The following is an 8,140-nucleotide window of genomic DNA, read 5'->3' as shown; positions in this document are numbered from 1 at the left end:
ATATACATCTTATGTTACATAGCATACAAATGAAAGCTTTCTAGGGCTTATGATAAACCAGGCACTTAAGCTAGACATTTTACATAAGTTTCCCCATTTAGTTCAGTCCAATGACAAAAATAAATGAAGAAGTAAAACCAGAGTTAAGCCCGATGTCCATGTGGCTCGTGTGGGATTCAGCCCCCCAATTTTCTGATTCTGGCTCTTACGATATACACCTATCTACATCTTATATCACCTTTTCTTAAACCAAGAAAATCTCAGAATATTGGAAATATTCTCTAAGTGGAAATACCACCAAAAGGGGGTAGGTGGGATCGGTTTGTGGGGGGCTACGTGATGCAATGTGGCTTTATGTGCTAATGGTAGTTGAAAAACTGAAGAAGGAGGAGGAGGAGGGGGAGGAGGTGGAGGAGAGGGAGGAGGAGAAGGAGGAGGAGGGGAAGGGGAAGAGGAAGAAGAATCCCAAATAGAAGATGAATTTAGTCTACTGTGTGTATCTTGTGTCTGGCAAGTGCTCGGCACATGGAGAATGGTCAATGTATTTATTGACCGCTTAACTCTTATTGTTAAGTCAGATATTAAGTTATCCCCCCTCCTTATATTTTCTTTGCTTCCCCTCCCTGCAGATGCACTCAAGAAGAAAGGGAAATAATTTCATATTTTCTAGGTTTTCATATGAATCTAGCACTATGTTGCTTTATAAACTCCAAGTAGACACTTGGGCAGTGCAGGCAGTCCTTAGTGCCAACGATGGTGAGCAAGAGAATTCTTATTTCAGGAAAACTGGCTTCTCGTGTCCAGTGGAGAGAGTCCCCAGTAATTTGTACACCGGATTGCAGAGAGAAGAAGATTGGTTCTTGGAAACTTGCTTGACATAAACACACATCCCTCCTTGACAAGGCACAGCTAAATTCAAAATGACCAGTCCCAGAAACACTCTTCCTGACTGGGCCTCATCCCTAGCTTATTACGAAGCCTCTCTGAGTCATCCTGCCCGGGATCCTGCTGGGAATTACTAATGAGAGATGTTGTAGCATCTCATAAATGCCCACCCTCATTACGGAGACAGGTCCAGGCCCTCTGTTTTGTTCTGGGAAATCTTACCAAGTCCTGAATGGATAATTATACTCCAGCCCTCACACACCAAGCCACCACCACAGATGACAAAGTGTGTGTGTGTGTGTGTGTGTGTGCGCGCGCGCGCGCACGTGCATGTGTGTGAGCTTGTGTGGCGAGGGTGCGGTGGAAGAATCTTTGGAAGGACAATAGCTGCTTTCACTACTGAAAAACACAAAACTCTTTCAAATATATTAAGTGGTTATATAGTTTCATGCTTCAGAGTCTTTACTAAACTTGGTGTAGGCCCTAAATCTGTAGAGGACTTGCCTTCCACATCTGTAGAATAGATGGGGTTAGAATCAACCTCACAACCTGAGTAAAGCCTAAGCTTCATGGGAACAGCAATAATAATAATATTAGCCAATCTGGGGTTCGCTGTGAGAGTAGTGAGTACACAGTTCTCAGCACGGGAGAGCATTTAGTGGATATTACCTCATAGCATTCCTGTATTGCATGCCTTGGTTTTTGCAAACTACATACAAGAGGGGCAACGTATAACCTCTCAATGATTGTACCTTGTGTCCAACTTAACATTGCAATTTCAACTTGGGTAACTGTATAATTGATTAAGCCAAAGGAATATTAGCAAAGAAATGCTGGTGAGTTCAAATCCCAGTTAGCCCGGTAGGCAGATAAACCAGGGGTAATGTACTTATCTTTGTAAGCTTAAGTACCTCCTCTCACGGTGGTGATAATGGTCTTACCCACCTAGTGGGGTTTTTCTGAGGCTGACAAAGCATTGGAAGTTCCTGGCATCTACTAAAGCTCTGAAATGTTTATCATTAAAGTGATGAAGTACACGAATTGGGCTCATAAGTAATCTCTAGTATATTCGTCTCAGAGTCCTCTGCCTAATTAGAGAAAAAATCTCCCTGCCATTACAGACATTGTCTCTTTGGTTTTGTCTCTCCTGGAGTATATGATCTAGTGGTGTTTACCATGGCCAGCACCCAATAAGCAAATAATAGGCAATTGATTATTGATTTTTTCCTCATTCTTTAGGGAAAGCAAAAGATCAGTATCAACGCATTTTTTGTTTTCTGAGAACTTGCTGGTAAATCCTGGAGGGCTTTATTTGTGTGTCATATAGGAAGCAATTCTGTATGACAAAAATAGTAATTTCAGTCTCCACAGTTTGGATTGAAACCATGGCTCCATTACTCACAAGCCATGGCCTTGGGCAAGTTACTTAATCTCTCTGGACCTAGTTTCCTCATTCAAAAATTGGGGGTTGCTATGCCTATAGGTCAACAAGGTTAAGATTATACTTGATTTTAAAAAAATTTTAATGTTTTATTTTATTTTTGAGAGAGAGCGAGAGAGACAGAGTGTGATCAGGGGAGGGGCAGAGAGAGAGGGAGACACAGAATCCGAAGCAGGCTCCAGGCTCTGAGCCGTCAGCCCAGAGCCCGACGCGGGGCTCGAACTCACGGACCGCGAGATCGTGACCTGAGCTGAAGTCGGATGCTTAACCGACTGAGCCACCCAGGCGCCCCACGTGTGTGACTCTTGATGTCAGCACATGTCTTGATCTCAGAGCTATGTGTTCAAGCCCCGTGTTGGGCTCCACACTGGGTGTGAAGCCTACTTAAAATCAAATCAAAATACAAGTACATCATCATTGCATTATCACTCTGATAACCTATTCTATGTTTTTTTTTTTTAATTTTCTTTGTGGGTTTTTTTTCATAATATAACTTGGCTAATTCCATCGGGGTGAAAATTGGAGAAATCCCATGATAGAATTATTACTGCTCATTACTTTGGAAGCAAAGTCCATTTCGTTTTTTGCTCCCGTAAGTCGAGAACCTGCCTTGACGTTTCTTGTTGTGGCTGTTGACTTGCATGAAGCATCGTCGAGCTCTGATTGTGTTTTGCCAGAGCTTTAATAGGAACCAGCAGTGCAAACCTCCACAGGGGACAGGCACCTACGGGGAACCGGTGGAAAGTACCTCTGTGGTCTGGGTGAGTCAACTCCAGGACGAATGCAAATGGATAGCTGGTCGTTGTTCAGTATTCGTGAAGTGGGCCAAGTGAAACTATTCTGAAGCAAGAAAACTCCGGGAGAGTTCTTTTGTCCATTGGGAAAATAAAATTCAGCTAGCAGAGGACTTAAGCAGCCTTCGTATAGGAGCAGATGCCAAATAGCTCTCACGGTCCGGATCCCGTGACCTGATCTTCTGCTGCCGGAGAACCATACGCAAACCTCCTGCAGGCTGGTTCTTGTGCAAGGTCAAATGGTGGTGCTTCCGGCAACGAGGGGGAAGTCAATCAGAGTCTGATCCTACTGCAACTTGGACAGAATAATTTGAGATCTTGTATGTTTACATGAACACTCACAGGTTCCCCCAGAATCCATATTTTTCCAAGACCTCTAGGTGATTTGTATGAGTATTACATTTGAGAAGCGTGCATATTATTATCCATTTTACAGGAAAACAGATGAAACTCAGGGTAAGTATTTTGTCCAAGTTAGAAAGCCTGTCTAACTCCAAAGTTACTCTGCTTTATTTACCAAGAATAAGTGTGTTGTCCCTAAAAAAAAGAAGTGTTTCCCCATGGGTGTGAGTGCTTCCATGCAGGCACTTTTCCTTTTCTTTCTCTTTTCGTTTTCCCTTTCTTTCTATTCTTCCATTATTGCTTTTTCTTAAAGTTTTTTTTAATGTTTGTTCATTTTTGAGAGACAGAGAGAGACAGAGCCTGAGCAGGGAGGGGGCAGAGAGAGGGAGACACAGAATCTGAAACAGGCTCCAGGCTCTGAGCTGTCGGCACAGAGCCCGACGTGGGGCTCAAACCCATGAGCCACATCATGACCTGAGCAGAAGTCGGACGCTTAACCAACTGAGCCACCCAGGCCCCATTCTTCCATCATTGTTAATGAATGACTCTTTCTGTTCTTTTCAACGTCAGTGTTAGATGTGTGACAACTTCTTACCTTAAAGTATTAAAGGAGGGTTGTCTGGGTGGCTCAGTCAACTGGGCATCTGACTTCGGCTCAGGTCATGATCTCACCATTCATGTGTTCAAGCCCCACATCGGGGTCTGTGCTGACAGCTCAGACCTGGAGCCTGCTTCAGATTTCTTCTCTCCCTCTCTCTCTGCCCCTCCCCCACTCGCCTTCTGTGCCTCTCTCTCTCTCTCTCAAAAATAAATAAAAACATTAAAAAATAAAAGGTATTAAAGGAAAAGACAAAAAGCCCATGCTTCTTATTCCAGAAGTTATGTTTCTGCTCCGCCAGCAGGAAAGCTGGGTGGCCGCATCCACACTGGGGAGCTCGAGTCAGACACTCCCTCAGAAGTGGAGTCCAAGGTGAAAACCATCTGCCAGACAGCCTTCATCTAAGGCCACTTAGGTGGCTACTCCAGCACACCGCTCGAGAGTTCTTTGGGATCTGATTTTCGTAACCTACTACAAAAGAAGTGATCATCAGAAAAGCTCTTCCCTACCAGCTAGAGACTTCAGAGAAAGTGGGTATTTCTTAATAATTTTTTTTCAACGTTTATTTATTTTTTGGGAGACAGAGAGAGACAGAGCATGAAGGGGGGAGGGGCAGAGAGAGAGGGAGACACAGAATCGGAAGCAGGCTCCAGGCTCCGAGCCATCAGCCCAGAGCCCGACGTGGGGCTCGAACTCATGGACCGCGAGATCATGACCCGGGCTGAAGTCGGACGCTCAACCGACTGCGCCACCCAGGCGCCCCTGAAAGTGGGTATTTCAACAGAGATCATCTCACAAGGATTGTGCGAAGAGACATACAGTGGCCTTCTCGGCGGACGGGTAAAATCATGAGGACCTCTAAAAGTCTCATATGGCAAGTTTAAGTGGCAACTTGTATCTCAAAATCTCAGGACCTCACAGACCTACCATGATGTTAGAAACCCCGTCTTCTCCCTTTATGTCGGAAATCTGTCTCCACTGTGGAGCTACGGCCCCCCAGCACATACACCTGCCCACACACTTATAGCTGTGGATCTGTACATGCCCCCGCAGTCACACCCTCCTACACACACACACTGCGGGGGCACAACCTCTTCACAAGCACGCCTTCCAGCATGTGAACAAGCACCCACAACACACACCCATATCCACCCCCGCACAACCACACAACCCCCAGGCTTACACCCATGCATATGTGCTTATCCCTGGCACACCTCTGCCTACACACACACACACACACACACACACACACACACACACTCATACATACACACACACACACCTGCAGATTTAATAGCACTTGCTGTTTTGAAGGTCTATGATGTCATTTTCCAACCCATTAAAATTTGTTTCAATGTGTATTTATTTTTGAGACAGAGAGAGACAGAGTATGAGTGGGGGAGGAGCAGAGAGAGAGGGAGACACAGAATCCGAAGCAGGCTCCAGGCTCCGAGCTGTCAGCGCAGAGCCCGATGCAGGGCTAGAACTCATGGACCACGAGATCATGACCTGAACCGAAGTCGGACACTTAACCGACTGAGCCACCCAGGTGCCCCCCCCCAGCCCCTTTTTGTAATCACGTATGATCTTCAGTCCAAAAGATAATGGGTCTGTATTTCCAGAAAAACACAAAACAGGAATTTTGAATTCTCCTAACACCTACCCTCAGTCCCTGCCCCAACTCAGAGGAAGAAGGCCTGGCATATCCTGTGGTCTGGCACTGAGCCCTCTACCCGAAGTCCTTGTTCCCAGTGTGGTGTGGAGAGGCACAGCTTCCCTGAACCACGAAGGCTTCAACTAGGGGGAATCACCGTAACAACCTTTGGCTTATCTCCAAAGGGTACTTCCTCACACGGCCTGATGGAAGGTAGATACCCCATAAGGGATGTCAAAAGAATGCGTGAGATGGAATTTCTTGATAAGCCCCAGAGGGAGCATTCAGAATTTTTTCATTTTTGGCACACACCTATGTTTGTGGGGAAAAGGTGAGGGTAGCTATGAGCGATCCTTGCCATTTGAGCCACAGAGGGGTGAGGGAACCAATTACTGCACGAGGGCCCTCAAAGAACACAGCAGCCCTTAATTTTCTGCAAAAACTCCACCTGCTCACCCATCCCGCCAAATACATTGTCCACAGGGTGGTAGTTCAGGTTACAGTAAGAGCAACTTGGGTTTGAGGCTTACTTCATAGAATTGCTGTGCGGATTAAATAAGACAATGCGGATGAGGCATGTGACAAGTAGTCAATAAATATTGGCAAGGAAATGTCAGCTAGATTACTGTTAATCGAAGCCACAGACAGGGGAATGTCTTAGTTCCAGAAGTAGTGCTTTTGGTGGATGTTTTGGGCAGGTTTATCTGTGGTGGAATATTGGGGCCAGGGAGCATTTTTTATATGTGTAATCCTATCTTCCGAAGCCTCTATCATGTGGGAACAAACAGAAGGTTCCTAAAGGGAAACTTTTGCCAGATACCTTGAAAAACACACACCCAGAAGGAACGTCCAGGGATCATGGTCATCCAGTTAGTTGTAGGAGAAAAAGTCCCTGAGGTGTTACATTCTCAAGGATGCTGCAAGAAGGTGTGAGCGGATTTTTCTGTGAACCTTAACAGTGATGGCCATTTTCCGGGTTTTCTCCATAATTCAACCCTGTATCTCTCGTGGTCCACCCTAACTTAAGGCCCCTTTCCCACTATAGAACCCTATTTCTGCCACTTCTGCATCCAGGGGAAGTGGAAAATAAATATAGATGCATATGTAAGATGTCCGGGTGTACCTTGTAAATGTGAATTTCCCTGCTCTCACCATCTCCGGGAATCACCACAAATCCTGAAGGTAAATACCACGTTGACTATCATTTTACAAATGAGGAAATGCAAGGTCAGAAATTGTGAGCGACCTTCCCAAGGTCATGGGGTAAGCTTGTAGGAGAGCTGAAAATCAAAGCCTGTCTTCATCCGTACTCTTCCACGTTCTATCTTGAGAATAATCTCTTGCCCTACTTTTGATGATTATTGCATTTTCTTTAAATCTGGATGGCAAAGATGCCATTCTGCCCAGCACGGGAGCCTAGAATATTTTGAGAAATCCTAAAATGGGGACATTTGCACCAGCTACAGAAGCCGAAGGGGCTCCCGAAAGTCCCCCTTGAATGCAAACTGGTGTAGCAACTATGGAAAACAGTATGGGGGTTCCTCAAAAAAAATAGGATTACCATACGATTCAGTAATTCCACTGGGTATTTACCCAAAGGAAACATGAATTGGAAAAGATATATGCACCCCTACGTTTATTGCAGCATTATTTATAGTAGCCAAATATGGAAACCACTCAAGTGTCCATAAATAGATTAATGAAGGTAACAGAGGTGGTAGGTATATATTCAGTGGAATATTATTCAGCCATAAAAAGGAATGAGATCTTGCCATTTGCAACAACAGGGGTAGATCTAGAGGGTGTAATGGTAAGTGAAATAAGTTAGTGACAGAAAGACAAATACCATACGATTTCACTCACGTGTGGAATTTAAGAAACAAAACAAAGGAAGAAAGAATAAAAAAAAAAATCAAACAAAGGCCAGAGTCTTCTCTTTGTTTTTTTTTAAGCTTATTTATTTATTTTTGACAGAAAGAGCAAGCGGGGGAGGGGCAGACAGAGGGAGAGGGAGAGCGAGAATCCCAAGCAGGCTCTGCACCGTCAGCACCGAGCCCGATGTGTGGCTTGACCTCACACACCGTGAGATCACGACCTGAGCTGCAACCAGGAGTTGGAGGCTTAACCCACTGAGCCACCCAGGCGCCCCCAACAAGCAGACTCTTAAGCATAGAGAACAAACTGATGGTTACCAGAGGGCAGGGGGTGGGGGGATGGGTGAGACAGGTGGTGGGGAATAAGAACACAGTTATCACGATGAGCGCGGAATTGTTGAACAAGAATCGCTCAATCGCTATATCATGCACCTGAAATTAATATGACACTGCATGTTAATTAGGGGGGAATGAAAAACAGAAAGCCCGCCTCCCAGCTCAACAAGTAGAGATCGTGTGACTAACCCCAGCCAATCGGATGCTCCGGCTGAG

The sequence above is a fragment of the Acinonyx jubatus genome, chromosome A3 (genome assembly GCF_027475565.1).
Source record: "Acinonyx jubatus isolate Ajub_Pintada_27869175 chromosome A3, VMU_Ajub_asm_v1.0, whole genome shotgun sequence".
Classification (NCBI taxonomy): Eukaryota; Metazoa; Chordata; class Mammalia; order Carnivora; family Felidae; genus Acinonyx; species Acinonyx jubatus.
This window is presented reverse-complemented; position numbering follows the sequence as displayed.